This window comes from Cervus elaphus, chromosome 17, assembly GCF_910594005.1.
Source record: "Cervus elaphus chromosome 17, mCerEla1.1, whole genome shotgun sequence".
Classification (NCBI taxonomy): domain Eukaryota; kingdom Metazoa; phylum Chordata; class Mammalia; order Artiodactyla; family Cervidae; genus Cervus; species Cervus elaphus.
In genome coordinates, this window is record NC_057831.1 from 4,364,439 (window position 1) to 4,372,945 (window position 8,507).

The 8,507-nt window shown below is 40.2% G+C and overlaps 1 pseudogene; it reads right to left on the reverse strand.

Annotated features, from left to right (window-relative positions):
• Nucleotides 1–213: 213 nt before the first annotated feature.
• Nucleotides 214–313, reverse strand: LOC122673642 (annotated as a pseudogene).
• Nucleotides 314–8,507: the final 8,194 nt, after the last annotated feature.

Below are 8,507 nucleotides of genomic sequence, written 5' to 3' on the forward strand. Positions count from 1 at the left end.
CAGGTATACACATGTTCCCTCCCTCTTGAACCTCCTTCCCATCTCCCTCTCCATCCCACCCGTGTTTGAGTTCCTGAGTAATAGAGAAAATTCCCATTGGTTATCTATTTTACATATGGTAATATAAGCTTCCATGTTACTCTCTCCATACATCTCACCCTCTCCTACCACCCTCATGGCCCTGCCATGTCCATAAGTCTGTTCTCTATGTCTAAAAATGTGGAACATTTCATGAATTTGTGTGTCATTCTCGCCCAGGAGCCATGCTAATCTCTGTATCAGTCTGATTTTTGTATATGTGCTGTCAAAACATGCTCTAGAATTTTTTTTTTTTGAAAGGCAAAAGTATTGAAAGTTTTCTAAGTTTATTAACCTCAGTACTTCTTACTTTTATGGAACATGTTCTAAACATCTCAGATCAGATGGAGAGAGAAATAGGACTAGGTAATTATTGCTGTTTTTAGTTCAAAAAGAAACTAAATGGAGGAATGCAAAATTGCTTTAAAGATGTTTTTACTTTGACTTTTTTAAAATTACATCTTTAAGCAATGCATATCAATGAATTACAAAGAAATAAGTTTTCAACCAGAGTGTACAAAACTGAATTAGAGTACCAGCTGTTCCCTTTTGGCCTTTAGTCATGACAGAAATTAATTATCCCAATAATAATACAAGGAGTGGGCTTTCAATAGACTTCATTTTGGTATTGTCTTTGGATTCTCAAACTACTGAACTGCTAATCAAAATTTAATCAGAGCTGAGTCCCCTATGTGAGAAAAGCAAAGATTATGTAATCATAGAAGTAAAATTCTTCCCACTGGGCAAAAGAAAGAACTGTATTTAATTTCTGATCACTCTTTTAATATCCTCTACATCTCCAAGTACATTGGGAATATAGTGAAATCATAATTAGCCAGTTTTTAGGAATGAAATTTATTTATCAAAAAAGTTTAAGAAAGGGGAGGAGCCAAGATGGCGGAGGAGTAGAACGGGAAGACCACTTTCTCTCCTACAAATTCATCAAAAGAATAACTGAACGCAGAGCAAACTTTGCAAAACAACTTCTGATCTCTAGCTGAGGTCACCAGGCGCCCAGAAAAGCAGCCCATTGTCTTCGAAAGGAGGTAGGACAAAATATAAAAGACAAAAAGTGAGACAAAAGAGCTAAGGACGGACATCCGTCCCGGGAAGGGAGTCTTAGGCGGCATTGCTTGGGGTAGGGTCCGGGCCTGAGTGCCCTGAGGACAATCGGAGGGAGCTTCTGTGAGTTGCCAACTTGAACTGTGGGAGACCAAAGAGAGAGAGTAAATTAACCAGCCCGAACATACTGCCGGCCGTTCGCAGAACAAAGAGACCGAGAAAATCCAGGGAAGAGCTCGCAGGCTGCGGACCGGCCCAGCCCCGCCGGAGGCAGGAGGCAGGGGGGAGGGGAAGGTCGCGGAGAGACACAGGGCGCAGGCACCCGACTGGCGCGGGCGGGGACTGGGGCTGGGGACGCGGAGGGCAGAAGGCGCAGGCACCCGATTGGCGCCAGAGGAAACTGAAACTGGGTCCGCGGAAGGGAGTGGGCGCGCCACACCTGGGGAGAGTGCGCCCACCAAGCCCCTGGCTGCCTGAACCGCTCTGACGGGGAAGGCACAGAGAGCAGGCGCAGCTTTTCGTTCGGCGCTTTTGTGGACCACCCGAGGGCTGGAACCTCGAGCAGCGCGGGGCGCGCTCCATATAGAACAGCCGGGAGCCTGAGCAGCGCAGACGGAGAAAGTGGCGTTGGCCCCTCCCTGCAGCGCCAGCCCGCCCCGCGGCGCAAGTCCGTCCCCACAGCGCCAGTCCCTCCCGGCAGCGCCAGCCCGTCCCCGCGGCGCAAGCCCGTCCCCACAGCGCCAGCCCCGCCCGGCAGTGCAAGCCCCTCCCCGCAGAGTGACGGAACTAGCTACCTGAATAAGAGTCCGCTTCCGCCCGCCTGTGTCAGGGCGGAAATGAGGCTCTGAAGAGACCGGCAAACAGAAGCCAAATAAACAAAGGGAACCGCTTCAGAAGGGACTGGTGCAACAGATTAAAATCCCTCTAGAAAACACCGATTACACCGGAAGGGGCCTGTAGATATCGAGAAGTGTAAGCTGGAACGAGGAGCTATCTGAAACTGAGCCGAACCCACACTGACCGCAACAGCTCCAGAGAAACTCCTAGATATAATTTTACTTTTTTCTTTTTTTTTTCTTTTTTTATTTTTTCTCTTTTATTTTCCTTTAAAATCCCCTATTACTCCCCCATTACTCCTTAACTTTCATTTCCATAGATTTTTGCAATTTTTTTAATTAGGGAGAAAAAAAAATTTTTTTTTTTGTTCTTTCTTTTTTTGTTGTTCTTTCTTTTTTCTTCTTTTTTTTCCTTTCCTTTTTCTTTTCTATTTTCTCTTTTTCTTTTTCTCTTATTTCTTTTAAAGTCCTCTAGTACTCCTCCTCTACTACTCCTTAATTTTCATTTTCAATACATTATAACCTTACAAAAAAAAAGAAGCCCTATTTTTAAACCAAAATTATTCTCTCCCAATCTTGACTCTCTGTTTTCTACCTCAGAACACCTCTATTTCCTCCTTTCCCCTTCTCTTCCCAATCCAATTCTGTGAATCTTTGTAGGTGACTGGGCTACAGAGAACATTCTGGGAACAGACAGCTGCGTAGATCTGTCTCTCTCCTCTTGAGTCCCCCTTTTTCTCCTCCTGCTCATCTCTATCTCACTCCTCCCTCTCCTCTTCTTCATGTAACTCTGTGAACCTCTCTGGGTGTCCCTAACGGGGGAGAATCTTCTCGCCATTAACCTAGAAGTTTTCTTATCAGGGCTGTATAGTTGGAGAAGTCCTGAGACTACAGGAAGAATAAAACTGAAATCCAGAGGCAGGAGACTTAAGCCCATAACCTGAGAACACCAGAAAACTCCTGACTACATGGAACTTTAAGTAATAAGTGACTGTCCAAAAGCCTCCATACCTACACTGAAACCAACCACCACCCAAGAGCCAGTAAGTTTTAGAGCAAGACATACCACGCAAATTCTCCAGCAACGCAGGAACATAGCCCTGAACGTCAACATACAGGCTGCGCAAGGTCACACCTAACACATAGACCCATCTCAAAACTCATTACTGGGCACTCCATTGCTCTCCAAAGAGAAGAAATCAAATTCCACGCACCAGAACACTGACGCAAGCTTCCCTAACCAGGAAACCTTGACAAGCCAATCGTCTAACCCCACCCATTGGGTAAATCCTCCACAATAAAAAGGAACCACAGACCTCCAGAATACAGAAAGCCCACTCCAGACACAGCAATCTAAACAAGATGAAAAGACAGAGAAATACCCAACAGGTAAAGGAACATGAAAAATGCCCACCAAGTCAAACAAAAGAGGAGGAGATAGGGAATCTACCTGAAAAAGAATTTAGAATAATGATAATAAAAATGATCCAAAATCTTGAAAACAAAATGGAGTTACAGATAAATAGCCTGGAGACAAAGATTGAAAAGATACAAGAAATGTTTAATAAAGACCTAGAAGAAATAAAAAAGAGTCAATTAAAAATGAACAATGCAATGAATGAGATCAAAAACACTTTGGAGGGAACCAAGAGTAGAATAACGGAGGCAGAAGATAGGATAAGTGAGGTAGAAGATAAAATGGTGGAAATAAATGAAGCAGAGAGGAAAAAAGAAAAAAGGATCAAAAGAAATGAGGACAACCTCAGGGACCTCTGGGACAATGTGAAACGCCCCAACATTCGAATCATAGGAGTTCCAGAAGAAGAAGACAAAAAGAAAGGCCATGAGAAAATACTCGAGGAGATAATAGCTGAAAACTTCCCTAAAATGGGGAAGGAAATAGCCACCCAAGTCCAAGAAACCCAGAGAGTCCCAAACAGGATAAACCCAAGGCGAAACACCCCAAGACACATATTAATCAAATTAACAAAGATCAAACACAAAGAACAAATATTAAAAGCAGCAAGGGAGAAACAACAAATAACACACAAAGGGATCCCCATAAGGATAACAGCTGATCTATCAATAGAAACCCTCCAGGCCAGAAGGGAATGGCAGGACATACTGAAAGTAATGAAAGAGAATAACCTACAACCTAGATTACTGTATCCAGCAAGGATCTCATTCAGATATGAAGGAGAATTCAAAAGCTTTACAGATAAACAAAAGCTGAGAGAATTCAGCACCACCAAACCAGCCCTTCAACAAATGCTAAAGGATCTTCTCTAGACAGGAAATGCAGAAAGGTTGTATAAACGTGAACCCAAAACAACAAAGTAAATGGCAACGGGACCACACCTATCAATAATTACCCTAAATGTAAATGGGTTGAATGCCCCAACCAAAAGACAAAGATTGGCTGAATGGATACAAAAACAAGACCCCTATATATGCTGTCTACAAGAGACCCACCTCAAAACAAGAGACACATACAGACTAAAAGTGAAGGGCTGGAAAAAAATATTTCATGCAAACGGAGACCAAAAGAAAGCAGGAGTCACAATACTCATATCAGATAAAATAGACTTTCAAATAAAGGATGTGAAAAGAGACAAAGAAGGACACTACATAATGATCAAAGGATCAATCCAAGCAGAAGATATAACAATTATAAATATATATGCACCCAACATAGGAGCACCGCAATATGTATGGCAAACACTAACGAGTATGAAAGAGGAAATTAATAGTAACACAATAATAGTGGGAGACTTTAATACCCCACTCACAACTATGGATAGATCAACTAAACAGAAAATTAACAAGGAAACACAAACCTTAAATGACACAATGACCAGCTAGACCTAATTGATATCTATAGGACATTTCACCCCAAAACAATCAACTTCACCTTTTTCTCAAGTGCACACGGAACCTTCTCCAGAATAGATCACATCCTGGGCCATAAATCTGGTCTTGGAAAATTCAAAAAAATTGAAATCATTCCAGTCATCTTTTCTGACCACAGTGCAGTAAGATTAGATCTCAACTACAGGAAAAAAATTGTTAAAAATTCAAACATATGGAGGCTAAATAACACGCTTCTGAATAACCAACAAATCATAGAAGAAATCAAAAAAGAAATCAAAATATGTATAGAAATGAATGAAAATGAAAACACAACAACCCAAAACCTATGGGACACTGTAAAAGCAGTGCTAAGGGGAAGGTTCATAGCATTACAGGCTTACATCAAGAAACAAGAAAAAAGCCAAATAAATAACCTAACTCTACACCTAAAGCAATTAGAGAAGGAAGAAATGAGGAACCCCAGGGTTAGCAGAAGGAAAGAAATCCTAAAAATCAGGGCAGAAATAAATGCAAAAGAAACTAAAGAGACCATAGCAAAAATCAACAAAGCTAAAAGCTGGTTTTTTGAAAAAATAAACAAAATTGACAAACCATTAGCAAGACTCATTAAGAAACAAAGAGAGAAGAACCAAATTAACAAAATTAGAAATGAAAATGGAGAGATCACAACAGACAACACTGAAATACAAAGGATCATAAGAGACTACTACCAGCAGCTCTATGCCAATAAGATGGACAACTTGGATGAAATGGACAAATTCTTAGAAAAGTATAACTTTCCAAAACTGAACCAGGAAGAAATAGAAGATCTTAACAGACCCATCACAAGCAAGGAAATCGAAACTGTAATCAAAAATCTTCCAGCAAACAAAAGCCCAGGACCAGATGGCTTCACAGCTGAATTCTACCAAAAATTTAGAGAAGAGCTAACACCTACCTTACTCAAACTCTTCCAGAAAATTGCAGATGAAGGTAAGCTTCCAAACTCATTCTATGAGGCCACCATCACCATAATTCCAAAACCAGACAAAGATGCCACAAAAAAGGAAAACTACAGGCCAATATCACTGATGAACATAGATGCAAAAATCCTTAACAAAATTCTAGCAAACAGAATCCAACAACATATTAAAAAAATCATACACCATGAACAAGTGGGCTTTATCCTGGGAATGCAAGGATTCTTTAATATCCACAAATCAATCAATGTAATACACCACATTAACAAATTGAAAGATAAAAACCATATGATTATCTCAATAGATGCAGAGAAACCCTTTGACAAAATTCAACACTCATTTATGATTAAAACTCTCCAAAAAGCAGGAATAGAAGGAACATACCTCAACATAATAAAAGCTATATATGACAAACCCACAGCAAGCATCACCCTCAATGGTGAAAAATTGAAAGCATTTCCCCTGAAATCAGGAACAAGACAAGGGTGCCCACTCTCACCACTACTATTCAACATAGTGTTGGAACTTTTGGCCATGGCAATCAGAGCGAAAAAGAAGTAAAAGGAATCCAGATAGGAAAAGAAGAAGTAAAACTCTCACTGTTTGCAGATGACATGATCCTCTACATAGAAAACCCTAAAGACTCTACCAGAAAATTACTAGAGCTAATCAATGAATATAGTAAAGTTGCAGGATATAAAATTAACACACAGAAATCCCTTGCATTCCTATATACTAACAATGAAAAAACAGAAAGAGAAATTAAGGAAACAATACCATTCACCATTGCAACAAAAAGAATAAAATACTTAGGAGTATATCTACCTAAAGAAACAAAAGACCTATACATAGAAAACTATAAAAACACTGATGAAAGAAATCAAAGAGGACACAAACAGATGGAGAAACATACTGTGTTCATGGATTGGAAGAATCAATATTGTCAAAATGGCTATTCTACCCAAAGCAATCTACAGATTCAATGCAATCCCTATCAAGCTACCAACGGTATTTTTCACAGAACTAGACCAAAGAATTTCACAATTTGTATGGAAATACAAAAAACCTCGAATAGCCAAAGCAATCTGGAGAAAGAAGAATGGAACTGGAAGAATCAACCTGCCTGACTTCAGACTCTACTACAATGGTACAGTCATCATGACAGTATGGTATTGGCAAAAAGACAGAAATATAGATCAATGGAACAGAATAGAAAGCCCAGAGATAAATCCACGGACCTATGGACACCTTATCTTTGACAAAGGAGGCAAGGATATACAATGGAAAAAAGACAACCTCTTTAACAAGTGGTGCTGGGAAAACTGGTCAACCACTTGTAAAAGAATGAAACTAGAACACTTTCTAACACCATACACAAAAATAAACTCAAAATGGATTAAAGATCTAAATGTAAGACCAGAAACTATAAAACTCCTAGAGGAGAACATAGGCAAAACACTCTCCGACATAAATCACAGCAAGATCCTCTATGACCCACCTCCCAGAATATTGGAAATAAAAGCAAAAATAAACAAATGGGACCTAATGAAACTTAAAAGCTTTTGCACTACAAAGGAAACTATAAATAAGGTGAAAAGACAGCCCTCAGATTGGGAGAAAATAATAGCAAACGAAGCAACAGACAAAGGATTAATCTCAAAAATATACAAGCAACTCCTGCAGCTCAATTCCAGAAAAATAAATGACCCAATCAAAAAATAGGCCAAAGAACTAAACAGACATTTCTCCAAGGAAGACATACAGATGGCTAACAAACACATGAAAGTTGCTCAACATCACTCATTATCAGAGAAATGCAAATCAAAACCACAATGAGATACAATCTCACGCTAGTCAGAATGGCTGCCATCAACAAGTCTACAAACAATAAATGCTGGAGAGGGTGTGGAGAAAAGGGAACCCTCCTACACTGTTGGTGGGAATGCAAACTAGTACAGCCACTATGGAAAACAGTGTGGAGATTTCTTAAAAAACTGGAAATAGACCTGCCATATGACCCAGCAATCCCACTTCTGGGCATACACACTGAGGAAACCAGATCTGAAAGAGACACATGCACCCCAATGTTCATCGCAGCACTGTTTATAATAGCCAGGACATGGAAGCAACCTAGATGCCCATCAGCAGACGAATGGATAAGGAAGCTGTGGTGCATATACACCATGGAACACTACTCAGCTGTTAAAAACAATTCATTTGAACCAGTCCTAATGAGATGGATGAAACTGGAGCCCCTTATACAGAGTGAAGTAAGCCAGAAAGATAAAGAACATTACAGCATACTAACACATATATATGGAATTTAGAAAGATGGTAACGATAACCCTATATGCAAAACAGAAAAAGAGACACAGAAATACAGAACAGACTTTTGAACTCTGTGGGAGAATGTGAGGGTGGGATATTTCAAAAGAACAGCATGTATACTATCTATGGTGAAACAGATCACCAGCCCAGGTGGGATGCATGAGACAAGTGCTCGAGCCTGGTGCACTGGGAAGACCCAGAGGAATCGGGTGGAGAGGGAGGTGGGAGGGGGGATCGGGATGGGGAATACGTGTAAATCTATGGCTGATTCATATCAATGTATGACAAAACCCACTGAAATGTTGTGAAGTAATTAGCCTCCAACTAATAAAAAAAAATAAAAATTAAAAAAAAAGATGCTAGCGGTCTAAAA